We start from the raw sequence: 14,614 nt of genomic DNA, 5'->3' as shown, positions 1-14,614 counted from the left end.
GGAATGGCTAAAACAAGCTATGATATATGATTGGAATGGAATATTATTGTGCTATATGAAATGAGAAGCAGGATGATTTTAGAAAAACCTGGAAAGACCTACATGAAATGATACATAGTGAAGTGGACAGAATAAGGAGAATGTTGTACACAAGAACAGCAATATTGTTTGATGAAGAACTAACTATGTATGACTTAGCTATTCTCAGCAGTGCAATGATCTAAGATGATCCCAAAGGACTAATGATAAAGCATACTATCCACCTCCAGAGAACGAACTTATATTTATTGAATACAGACTGAAATATGCTATTTTTCACATTCTTTCTTCTTTTGAGTCTTCTTGAACAAAATGATTAATATGGAAACGTTTTACATAATTGCACATGTATAGCCTATATTGATTGCTTACTGTCTCAGGGAGTGGGGAGTAGAGGAAGAGGATAGAATTTGCAACTCAAAACTTTAAATAAAAATGTTAAAATTTGGAAAAAAAATTCCTGACCCAAAGTATCTGAGCACAGAGGGTTTTGTTCCAGGGCATAATGCTTGGCATTTTTCTGCGTCTGTCTCTGCGTGTGTTTTAAAAGGTAAAGAATTGATGAACACAAAACACTGTGGAAACTCCAAAATAAACATCATAACCCAAAGCCTGAAGGGCATGTGTGAGTAAGAGGGAAGGGGGGAGGAGGGCAGAGGCTAGGTGACGTACATAGCGGTTTGTCTGGAGTGCACAGTCCTCCAATGTTGTAGTTACCCTCCAGATTTATTAAAAATGCCAATCTAACAAGCCCTTATGGCCCCCAGCCCATGGAAAATGGCTTGCTGTGTTTTGAATGGCACGAAGTTCCAGGCTAGGGCTTTAAATAAGATCAAGATGTGTTGGTGGCTCTGATGTGAACAACAGGAGAAATTCAAAGCTCTCTAGAGTTAACCTACAGACCCCCCTGACTGATGCTTATCAATACTACAATAGAAAGTGGAGCCAGAAGAGGTGAATTAATCACACCCTTGATTTCACTGGTATGTGTTATATCTTTTCCCCATTGAGATATAAAGTGTAATAGGTAAAACCTTGATCCAACAAAGAAACATGGCATTCTAACTGGCTGCAGTCTATGGAGAGACTTGTAGGAACAACATATGGCCCCCTTATTGGTGGTAGCCATTACTATTTGCCTGGCAAAACCAAGGGAGCTGGGAGAGACCTTAGAAGTCTTTTAGTTCAAACCCTTCAATTTCATAGATGAAGAAACTTAACCTCAGTGAAATTAAGTGACTTGCCCAAGGTCAGATAAGTGGGGAACGTCCCAGATAGAATTTGAACCAATGCCTTCCAACTCTACAGCCAGTACTCTTTTTGATGTATTATGAAATGGTTCTTGTGATTTTGGAAAGGACTAGAACAGAGTCAGACACTTACTAGCTATATGATGCTGGCCAAGTCACCTAACCCTGTTTGCCTCAGTTTTTCCATCTGTGAAATGAGCTGGAGAAGGAAATAGCAAACCACTCCAGCATCTTTGCCAAGAAAACTCCAAAAGTAGTTGCAAAGTCAGACACAACTGAAAAACAACTGAATAGAACAGAGTCGAGGAATCCTTCTATTTAATTAGAAAGCTAAGTCACTAGAAGAAGTGTATGTCTGTCTATCCATCTGCATTCCACAGAAAATATATTAATTCATTCAACAAATGATTATTTAAGCATCTAATCTGTGTAAGTGATGTTAGGGGATATACAGAGTTCAGATGAGATAAATTCCCTGATTTCAAGGAGTTTGTTTTCTAGTAGCAGGATAGGACACAAAACACACTACTCATATTGCCTGCCAATGGCATTGAAAATGTGGAGGGCGGGAGGAAGTCACTCAATCAACCAATATTTATTAAGATCTTATTATGTACCAGGCACTACTGTGCTTAGCACTGGTCATACAAATAAAGGCACATGAAATCCTAGGGGAAGGTTATTTAACACCAGGAGAATCATGAAAGTTTTTGGGGAGTAGGTGGCACCTTAGCTGATCTTTAAAGGATAGTTTAGAATTTATTCCTTGAAGAAGGAGAGAGGGGACATTCCAGGTTTGCATTTTCTTATGGCTAGTGGAAATTATCTTTGTAATGTTAAATCCCCTAAATGATTATTTTCTCTATAATGCATCTACACAGAACTAAAATAAAAATGGTTGCATTCCTTCACATGCGTCCAATTCCCTGATGTGAGCTGATGTGAATGCTCCCTTAACCCATACAAATCATCACTCCCAAGAGCTGCAGAAGATGGTTTCATGAATTCCTGGGACTGAAAAAAATCATCACTTGGTGACCTCTCTTCCAGTAACAAGAGTCTCTATATGTGAGTTTGGTCCTTAGATGAAAGACAAATTCTATACTTGAAGCCTTCTAGCATGATAAGACCTGTTAGAGCTTTTGCTCCACTAACCCAGTCTTCAAGAACTCAGTCACAACAATAGCATGATAAGGCATAGGAGGGGGCCATTTCCTAACTAAAGAAGCAAATGTGAATAAATGAATGAATAGATGAATAAAAATAGATGAATGGAGATAGATGAATAAATAAAATGGGTGAATGGATAGAGATAGATAAATAAAAAAGGATGGATGAATAGGGATGATAGGTGAATAAAAATGGATGAATAGATACACAAATGAATAGATGGACAGATGGATATAGATACATGGATAAATAGATGTGTAGATGGATAAATACACAAAGCACAGATAAATAGACTTTAAAACCAGAAGATACATAAGAGCTTATCTAGCCTAACACCCTCCTTTCACAAATAGGGGTTCAGAGAAATGAAGTGATTTTGCTTTTATCACACATGCATCAAGTGGTAGAGCTGGGGTCTTAATTCAGGATCCCCCAGCTCCAATTCCAGAACTTTTTCTATGCCATGCCATGCCATGGCCTCTTTTTTTCCCCCTTAATTATGAAGAAGCACACACAATTTAACGAACTTCCTCCTGTGTTTGCTTGTTGCAAACAATGCATGTGATGTTTGGCTCCAGCCCTGTTGGCTTCAGCTTCAATTGGCCCTCCAAAAGGCCATGTTTCATTTGTGATCACAGGCTTGAGTTATGTGTGAAAATGTTGATTCACAACAGGGTTCTTAACATTGGCAAGAGAAGCTTTAAACAGTGGGGTGTTTCACTGAATTTTGTGTGCCTGCCTTATGCAATTCTAGACCTACACTGCAACCCCACAATATATTAAAGAATCAAGGAAGGCCTCTGGCACGTTAGGTGGACCTTTGATGGCAGATTTACAAAAGACAAGGCCAAGAACCATACAGGATAAGAAGGTGTAAGAGGAGTTGGAATTTGCACTGGTGGAGATTATAATTAAAGGCATTCCAGGCATTGCTCTAGTGGTCAAGAAAAAAAAATTATTCTCCTAACCCAGAAAAATCAGAACTAGGGACCGATTTTCAAGATCTCAAAGAGAAAAAAAAGTAAAAAGAAAGGAAGGGATCCTGTACAATATTATTTCCCCAAAGAGAAGACAGAAAAGAAACCAGTCACAGAATTTGAGTTTAAGGAAAGATCTCAGGGAGCCATCGAATCCAACCCATACCCCAAAGGAATATCTAATATAACATGTAACAAGTAGTCATCTAGCCTTAGCTTAAAAACATCATAAGATGAGGAACCTACCACCCCTTGAAGCTGCCTATGCCACTTTTGATAACTCTACTTCTGAAGAACTTTCTTTTCCTGATAGAAATCCTAAATTGGCCATTCTCTAACTTCTATGCATTGCTCCTGCCTCTGCCCTCTGGAGTCATACAGAACAAGCCCAATACTTCCTCCATATGACAGCCCTTCAAATACCTGAAGTCAGCTGGCACTCCCCACACTGGTCTTCTCTTCTCTAACCTAAATATCCTTGGTTCCTACAGCAGATACTCATATGACACAGGCTTAAGGTCTTTTATCATTTTAGCTGCCCTTCTCTGGATGCTCTTCAGTTTATCAAAAGCCTTAAGCTATGACACCTTGAACTGAACAAAAGAAACCAGATGAGGTCTGACAAGGACAAAGTATGGAAGAGATTATCAATAACTAATGATCTATATGCCTGCTTTCTCTTTTTTTGTTTTTAATTTTATTTTATTTTTTCAATTAACGGACATGTATTTTCTCTGCCTTCCACCCTCTTCATTTAAAACGAATAAAGACAAAAAAATGCATAATCAAGGAAAACACATTCTCACATTGTCCATGGCCAAAAATATATGTCTCATTCTGTACTCTGTGTTCATGGCCTCTCTGTCAGGAGACAGGTTACGTGCTTCAGCATGGTCCCCTGGAATGTTGGCTAGTCATTGCACTAATCAGACTTATGCTTTTCAAATATGCTTATCTTTGTAATGTTGTTATCATAGAAATTGTTCTTTTCTTTCTGCTCACTTCATTCTGTATCAGCTTTCACGCCCACCACACTCCTCCTCATTCATCCTTCTAAAATCTTTCTGAGACTGGTTTATATACATAGAAAGATAATATTGGTGAAAATATGCTGGGGCGGGGGGGTGGAGCCAAGATGGCAGCTAAAAAGCAGGGACTTGCATGATCTCCTCCCCAGGCCCATCCAAAAACCTATAAAAAATGGCTCTGAAAAAATTCTAAAGCTGCAGAACCCACAAAATAGCAGAGGGAAGCAGGGCTCCAGCCCAGGACAGACTGGATGGTCGTTGGGTAAGATCTATCACAGCTGAGAGCAGAGCAGAGCCCAGCATGGGCTGCGCCTGGACCAACCAGACCAGGACCCCAGTGGAACAGGCCCTAGCGCCCTGAATCAGTGAGCTGTGGCAGTTACCAGACTCCTCAAACCGCAAACACCAAAGACAACAGAGAAGGTTAGTGGGAAAAGCTGTGGGGACAGAGTGAAAGGAGTTCAGGGTTCAGCCACCACCCCGGGGGCAGCTCTGAGGACAGAACTACAGCTGCAGTTGCTTCTGTCCCCAGGCCCACTTGGTAGGAGGAATTAAGCGGCAGATCAGAGCGGGAGTACAGAGCCTACTTAAGATCTGAGTCACAGTCTGGGTCAGTGGTTCTTGGGGGAGGAGGACCCCTGGTGTGGCAGAGGTTGCTGTGTAGAAATAGCTCTGAAAACAACAGCGCAGCCCTTCAAACTTGGGACAAAGTATTCTCTACTCTATAAGCAGTCATACCCCTACAAAAAACTCAAGGGTCAAGTAGTGGCTGGGAACATGGCCAGGCAGCGAAAATCGACTCAGATTCAGACTCAGACTTTGGATTCTTTCTTGGGTGACAAAGAAGACCAAAACATACAGCCAGAAGAAGTCAACAAAGTCAAAGAGCCTACATCAAAAGCCTCCAAGAAAAACATGAACTGGTCTCAGGCTATGGAAGAGCTCAGAAAGGATTTGGAAAAGCAAGTTAGAGAAGTAGAAGAAAAATTGGCAAGATAAATGAGAGTGATGAGAGAAAATCATGAAAAACAAGTCAATGACTTGCTAAAGGAGACCCAAAAAATACTGAAGAAAATAACTCCTTAAAAAATAGACTAACTCAAATGGCAAAAGAGCTCCAAAAAGCCAATGAGGAGAAGAATGCTTTGAAAGACAGAATTAGCCAAATGGAAAAGGAGGTCCAACGGACCACTGAAGAAAATACTACCTTAAAAATTAGACTGCAGCAAGTGGAAGCTAGTGACTTTATGAGAAATCAACATATTAAAGGACAGAACCAAGGAATGAAAAAGCGGAAGACAACGTGAAATATCTCATTGGAAAAACCACTGACCTGGAAAATAGATCCAGGAGAGATAATTTTAAAATTATTGGACTACCTGAAAGCCATGATCAAAAAAAGAGCCTAGAAATCATCTTTCAAGAAATTATCAAGGAGAACTGCCCTGACATTCTAGAGCCAGAGGGTAAAATAGAAATTGAAAGAATCCAACTGAAAAAGATCCCCAAAAGAAAATTCCTAGGAATGTTGTTGCCAAATTCCAGAGCTCCCAGATCAAGGAGAAAATACTGCAAGCAGTCAGAAAGAAACAATTTGAGTGTTGTGGAAACACAATCAGAATAATACAAGATTAGCAGCTTCTACATTAAGGGATCAAAGGGCTCGGAATATGATATTCCAGAGGTCAATGGATCTAGGATCAAAACTAAGAATCACCTACCCAGCAAAATTGAGTATAATGCTCCAAGGCAAAATATGGATTTTCAATAAAATAGAGAACTTTCAAGCTTTCTCAGTGAAAAGACCAGAGTTGAATAGAAAATTTGACTTTCAAACACAAGAATCAAGAGAAGCATGAAAAGGTAAACAAGAAAGAGAAATAATAAGGGACTTACTAAAGTTGAACTGTTTTGTTTACATTCCTACATGGAACGACGTTGTGTATAATTCATGAGACCTCAGTATTGGGGTAGCTGAAGGGAATATACATTTATACATAGACAGAGGGGACAGGATGAGTTGAATATGAAGGGATGATATCTAAAAAAATAAAATCAAATTAAGGGATGAGAGAGGAATATATTGAGAGAGGGAGAAAGGGAGAGATAGAATGGGGTAAATTATCGGATTTAACCTGAGGAGGGAATAACATACACACTCAATTGAGTATCTTACCCCACAGGAAAGAAGGAGTAAGGAGATAAAAAAGGGGGGATAATAGAAGGAAGGGCAGATACAGGGAGGAGGTAATCAAAAGCAAACACTTTTGAAAAGGGACAGGGTCAAGGGAGAAGATTGGATAAAAGGGGATGGGATAGGAAGGAGCAAAATATAGTTAGTCTTTCACAACATGAGTATTGTAGAAGGGTTTTGCATAGTGATAAACATGTGGCCTATGTTGAATTGCTTGCCTTCTTAGACAGGGTGGGTGGGGAGGGAAGAGGGGAGAGAATTTGGAACTCAAAGTTTTAAAAGCAGATGTTTAAAAAGTTTTTGCATGCAACTAGGAAATAAGATATACAGGCAATGGGGCATAAAATCTATCTTGCCCTACAAGAAAGCAAGGGAAAAGGGGGTGAGGAAGAGTGGGGTGACAGAAGGGAGGGTTGACTGGGGAACAGGGCAATCAGAATATATGCCATCTTGGAGTGGGGAAGGGTAGCAATGGGGAGAAAAATTGTAATTCAAACTCTTGTGAAAATTAATGCTGAAAACTAAAAATATTAAATAAATAAATAATGACCAAAAAAACATTTAAAAGAAAAAAAAAAAGAAAATATGCTTTGGGAGCAGGCAGATTTCCCATACATAACTAAATGTAAAAGATACAAGTTCCTGCTGTATTCATTGTTTCTTGATTATCCAAAACAAAAAGCATTAGCAAAATATAGTTTTAAAAGTTCTCCTCCAAGAAAGTACCCCCCATGCATTTGTTTAGATCATGAAAAGTTCCTTGGGTTTACTCAACTATACGAATATAATCACTGCTATCAAAATCCTGTCCTAATTTTTGTGGTTCAGCTGAGCATAAGAAGAGGATGCACATTAATCAAAGCTCCAGGATTATACCATCAAAGGATCTGGGCCTGAAAAGGACCTCTGAGATATAACAGGCAACTGACCAATAGGAAACCAGGACTCAGAGCCTCTTACCAGACAACATGAAGAAGTTTGGTAAACCTATTTCTAGAAAATGATGATGTATGCCAGAAGAGACTTGCTCTCCTCTCCAGGGCATGTCGCAGGTATCTATGACCTTTTCTGACTGCTGAGCTAGAACTGAGTGTAACAGGAAGGAGGCCAACAAGAAAATTCATAGTCTTTCTTTTCTGGAGGGAAGAGAAGGTGATAACTACCATATTTCTCCATGTGGGGAAAGAGAGAGTAGCGGTAGTTTCAAGTGGCTTCTTGCTACTGACTGTCCACCTTCCCACCTGGAGGCTTAGAGCAAGTATCCCCTTCACATGATAAAGGATAAAAGTAAAGTCTGGAAAGAGGAAGTAACTTTCCTGACTCACACAGCCACTAAGCAGCAACACTGGGACCTGAATTCTGGTCTCCAGGAAACCACTGGCAAAGTGGCTCTAGATCTCTTCTGTGACACAATGGAGTTGACGCCTGGGCACGAATTTTATAGGACCGGAGAAAGTATGTAAGTTACCTCAGTGAATTCAATGTGAAGGTGGACTGAGGGAAGGTTGGGTTTGTGTATACACACACACACACACACACACACACACACACACACATACATCTACATATATATGTATATACACATATTTGTATATGTATATGTGGATTATATTTAGTATATATAAATGTGTATGTGTGTACATACATACATCTTTGTATATATATAAGATATACATATTTGTGTGTATATTGTTCACACACATACACATACATATATACAATACATATATACACATGCATGTATATTATATTGTATATGCATTATTATAACCATAACCTTGTGTTCACATGTGTACATGTATGTATTGTACATATATGTGTCATGTATGTGTGGGTTTGTATACATACTTACATGTCTATTTGTGTATATATGTACATATTGTGTTATGTATGCATATAATTGTGCATGCACATGTGTCTATATTATTCATGCATGTGTTTCATGTGTATAATGTACTTTGGGATTCAGAAATGAAAGAGGTGAAAGAATTGTAGACGTCATATATCAGGAGTACTTTTTTTTCAATTAGAACAGGGATTCTTAACCTTTGTTCTGTGAACTTTCTTTTTTTTCTAATATTTTGATGACTGCATTTCAATATAATTTGTCTCACTTCCGATTATAGAGGAGAAAGCCAGGCCATGGGCAAGGACATTTGCCTTGCCCAATGATAATCACTAGCTAGCATTTATATAGCACTTTAAAGTATGCAAAATCCTTCCCATCTGTCATCTCATTTGATCCACACCACAACCCTGCCAAATAGGTACAGTTATTATAGCACAACACAGAAGCACAGATTCCAAGTGTGAGAGGGCACCTCAGAGGGCCTCTAGCCTGACTCATGCCTACACTGGAATTCCTCTACAACATTTCCAATAAGAGGTCATCTATTCCACCTTGGGATAGCTGAGTGTCCGGAATGGGTGGATTTTTTCTAACACATGTATCGGGCTGAAATCCTTCTTTAATCTCTACACACTGGTCCTAGTTTTAGTCTCTAGGGTAAAGTAGAACAAGCAGTATTCTTATTCCACATGACAATCCTAATACTAAAAGACAGCTATCATGTTGCTCCCTTGTCTTCCCTTCTCTAGACTAAACATTCTCAATTCCTCCATCCTTATATAACACACAGCCAGCCCCCTGTGGAATTGCAAGTAATGCTAACAATAAAACTCATATTTCCATTGCACCCACTTACTTCTCAATTCTGTCTGGCTCAATGTATAGCCTCACTCCACACTACTGAAACTGCTCTCTCAAAGGTTATCAAAGATCTCTTTAGAGGACATCTCTGCCACTGTGTCTCCAACCATCTCCCATCCCAACAATCAATACTACCCTCAAGACTTTGGCCTAGAATCTTCCCCCCACCATGAGCTTTATTGGTAAACTCAAGTTCTCTTGGTTTTAAGTATCATTCCAATATAAAAAGCTTCCTAATTTATCTATCCAGACTGAATCTTTCTCCTGAACATCAATTCCATACCTCCCACCTTTCTTAGTACTTGATGGACATCTTCACCTAAATATCTCATTGATATCTAATGTGTCCAAAGAAGAATGCATATCTTCTCCATTAACCCTTCCCTCCTCCAACCTTCCATATTTCTATTTAAAAAAAAAACTACTAGGACAGATCTATAACCTCAGAACCAACCATCCTCTAGTTCCCTCTTCTTCACTACCCATATCCAGTCATCTGCCAAATTCTTTGGATTATACACACATCTCCCACATTATTCTCCTCTCCAATCAAATGGCCATGATAGAAGGTCATCTTCACCATTTTCTTGGACCGCTGTACTTTAGTATCCTTCTAATTGGTTTCCCAGGCTCCAGTCTCTCCCCTCTCCAAATCATCCTTCACATAGCTAACAAAACAATTTTCCCTGAGGTATATTCTTCCTCCGCTCAGTATCTTTATTGACTCTCTATTAAAAGGGAAGGAAACAAGCATTTATTAAGCTCCCACTATGCTCCAGGCACCATGCTAAGTTTTTTTAAAATATTATTTTAAATTTTTGCAGCAAGTTTCTCTGACAAAGGCTTCCTTTCTCAAATAAGTTAGGAACCAAGCCAAAATTATGAAAATAAGAGCTGTTCCCTCATTAGTAAGTGGTCAAAGGCTATGAGCAGGTAGTTTTCAGAAGAAGAAATCAAAGCTCTCAATATTCACATGAAAAAATGCTCTAAATCACTACTGATTAGAGAAATACAAATTAAAACATCTCTAATATACCACCTCATAGCTATCAGATTAGCTAACAGACACAAAAGGAAAATGAGAAATGCTAGAAGGGATGTCAAAAAATTGGGACACTAATGCACTGTTGGTAGAATTGTGAACTGATCTAACCATTCTGAAGTACAATTTGGAGCTATGCTCAAAGGGCTGTGAAATTGCACACACCATTTGACCCAGCAATATTACTACCAGGTCTGTATCCCAAAGAGATCATAGAAAAAGGAAAAGGGCCTATATGTACAAAAAATATTTATAGGGGCTCTTTTTGTGGTGGCAAAGAATCAGAAATCAAGGGGATGCCCATCAATTAGGGACTGGCTGAACATGTTGTGGCATATGATTGTGATGGAATATTATTGTTCTCTAAGAAATCACAAGCAGAATGGTTTCAGAAAAACCTGGGAAGACCTATATGAACTGATGCAAAGTGAAGTGAGCAGAAACAGAAGAACAGTGTACATAGTAACAGCAATATTATATGATGATCAACTGTGAATAACTTACCTATTCTCTGCAATACACTGACACAGGACAATTCCAAAGGACTTATGATGAAAAATCATGAATCATGAAAATGAATCATGAAAAATGCTATCTACCTGCACTGAAAGAACTGATGGAATCTGAATGCAGATCAAAGCATACTTTTTTAAAACTTGATTTTTCTTAGGGTTTGTTTTGTCTATTTTCTTTTGCAACATGGCTAATATGGAAATATATTTTGCATGACTGTACATATATAATCTATAGCAAGTTCCTTGCCTTCTCAAGGAGGGGTGAGGGAATGGAGAGAAGAATAGAATTCAGAACTCAATTTAAAAATAAGAATGTTTAAATTGTTTTTACTTATAACTGACAAAAAATAAAATAAAGTGAAGTGAGCAGAGCCAGGAGAACCTCATACACAGTAACATTAATACTATAATGATTATCAACTGGGAAAGACTTAATTACTGTGATCAAGACAACAATTTATAACAGTTCCAAAAGACCCACAATAAAAAATGCTATCCACATCCAGAGAGAGAACTGATGAACTCTAAATGCAGAATGAAGCATTAAAAAAGCAACTTTATTTTTATTGTTTTATTTTATTTCTCTTTTCTTTTGCAACATGGGTAATATGGAAATACATTTTATCTGGCCTAACATGTATAATTAAACCAAATTGCTTGCCTTCTCAATGTGGAAGGTGGGGCAGTGGGAAGGAGGAAGACATAAATATATATATATATACACGTATGTATGTATGTATGTATGTATACATACATACACATGATTTAGATTATCTCATTTGAGATTCACGGCAACCCTGGGAATTAGGTGTTGTTATTGCCCCCCATTACTGCTGAGGAAACTGAGGTATAAATGACTTGTCCAAGATCCCACAATTAGTAAGTTTTCAAGCCCAATGCTCTATCCATGACACAACCTAGCCACCTCCACACAAACTCATTAGCCTCTTATTTAAGGTTCTCCACTTTCAGCTCCAATCTACCCTTCCAATTTTATTCTACATTACTTCCCTTTACACACTTGATATCCCAAACAAATTGGAAGACAGGCTGTCTTCTGAACTCAGCATTCTGTCTTTTACTTCTTTATACTTGCACAAGATATTCTCTATGCCTGTAGTACAATCACTCCTCATCTCAACTTATCAAAATTCTTATCTTTTTTTCTAGGCTCATTTCAAGTACAAACTCTACTGTGACACCTCCCCCAACCCTCTGGACCAAGGTATTAATATATCCCTCAAGTTATCTTTTATCTATATACTTATCTGTGTACATTAAAGCATAGAGCTAAAGCTGGAAAGCACCCTAGAAGCTATCTTTTTCAACAGTCTCATTTTACAGATGAGGAAATCGAGACCCAGAATTATAAAGTGACTTATCTAAACTCACAAAAGTAAGCAGTCAGTGGCAGAAGAAGGATTATATCACAGGTCTTCTGCCTTCAAACCAGGACCTTTCCACGGTATTCCTCTGCCTCATACTTGCCCACAGTTACATAGATATTTAATGGCAGAAGCAGAATAATAAAATGTATCTTGTGAGCCCAAATTCACCACTCACTCAGCTGCACCTCACTGCTTCCTATGCCTCAGCCCTTTAGTAGAATGTAAGTTCTTTGAGCATAAGGACTTTTTTCATTGTTATCTTTGAATCCCCAGCTCTTAGGCCAGTGTCTTACCCATAGAAAGTGTTTTTAAAATGCTGAATTGAATTTTGGTATATAACATACTTTGGGAAAGATTTCTATGAACTGATGCTGACTGAAGTGAGCAGAACCAGAAGAACATTGTACGCAGTAATAGCCACATTGTGCAATGACTAACTAACTTTCACAGACTTGGCTCTTCCCAGAAATGCAAGGATCTAAGACAACTCCAAAAGACTCATGGTGGAAAATGCTGTCTATATCCAGAGAAAGAACTATGGAGTCTGAATGGAGATTGAATCATACTATTTGATCTCTTTTATCCTTGGTTGTTTTGTTTTGTTTCTTCTTTCTCATGGTTCCTCCCATTGGTTCAATACTTCTTTACATGACTATGTAAAATGTGTTTAATATAGTATATATGTAGAGCCTATAATCAGATTGCATACTGTCTTGGGGAGGTGGAAAGGGGGAGAACACTGAAAAACTCAAAAGCTTATTGAATGAATGTCAAAAACTAAAATAAATAAATTAAAAATTAAAAAAATAAAATGCTTTGCCACAATAACCCTGCAAATTAAGTTTGGACAAAGACCAAACTCCAGCATAAGAGTTGTGGTTTTAGGGAGATCTCACCAAGGAGTAAATGAAGACTGAGAAGGAATGTCAGAGTTTAGAAGGATTATAACAGATATACCAAAGTTGGCAGGAAATCTACAATATAGGACACTGAATATCAGAATTGGAAGGGAAATTAGAACACAGACTGTACAACATCAGAGTATGATTGGACCTTAGAAATCACTATAATCCGATGCTTTCAAGATGAAAAAACTAAGGCTGAGACATGGCTTGCTGAAGGCTACATGATTAGTAAATGGTTACACCAGAATAAACACATGTTTCATGCAGTATTCTTTCCATTACTCCATGCTGAATCCAGAGAAAATGTGGTTTCCCGCTCAGGGATGAAGTTTTATGGGAAATCAGCCACATTATGCCATAGTATATGCTCAACTCCTTCACAAGAGCTTGAGTCAACTGAAAAACATCTTGCCATTTCAAACATACACGAGGAGCAATTAGTCTTCTTTGCCTATGATCATTCCTAGCAATATTATGACAACTGAAAGCCTAAAGACCAGTGCTGCATGACTCAGAGAATTAAGACTGTTAATGACAATCCATCATAGTATTTTGACAAGACCCAGCCATGGTGCGACTACTGGGTGTGGTCAAAAGCTCAGTTCTTCACCTAGAAAATGATGCAACAGCATCAAGTAATGTGGGATGGAGTGGAAAGAACTATAGATTTGAGGTCAGAAACCCTTTGAATTCTCCAGATTTGCTTTACTACCAGCACGACCTTAGGCCTCAGCTTTCTCGTCCTGCTCTTGTTTGACCTTTGCAGTTTCGTGTGCAGTCATCTTTTTTATTATACTATGTTATAGAAATGCTTGTTTTATTCCCTAAATGAAAAATAAAAATATTATAAAAACACAAATATTAGAGCTAGAGATAACCTTAAATGGATGAATGGATGGATGGATTGGATGGATGGACAAGTGACTATAAAAAGAATTTATGCGTGCTTACTACGTACAAAGTACTACACTAACTGCTAGGAATACAAACAAAAAGGTAAGATGGTCCTCTGATCTCAATGAGATCATTCTAATCTCATTCTAATGGACTTCTCGTGTACCCTCCTCCCCTGTGGCCTTGTCCCTCTGATTAGTTCCTCAAAAACCTTCATTTTAAGGAAGATTCCCAGGCTAGCCTTGTCTTCATCGCTTTCCTAGATTCACTCCTGACTCTCTGTACTTTTTCAGCCATGCTGTCATGCCTCTGCAGATATCACCCCCTCCATCATCTCTTCTTCCTCTCCCTTTCAGTTTTCTTTTATATGTTGTCTTCTCCTCTCCCCCCCCCCCAAAAAAGAATATAAGCTCCTTGAGGCCAGGAATTGTCCTTCTTCCTACTTGCATTTGTTCACAGCACTTATCCCCGTGCTTAGCCCATAGTAAGTGCTCACTAAATG

The sequence above is a fragment of the Trichosurus vulpecula genome, chromosome 3 (assembly GCF_011100635.1).
Source record: "Trichosurus vulpecula isolate mTriVul1 chromosome 3, mTriVul1.pri, whole genome shotgun sequence".
NCBI classification, from domain to species: Eukaryota; Metazoa; Chordata; class Mammalia; order Diprotodontia; family Phalangeridae; genus Trichosurus; species Trichosurus vulpecula.
This window is presented reverse-complemented; position numbering follows the sequence as displayed.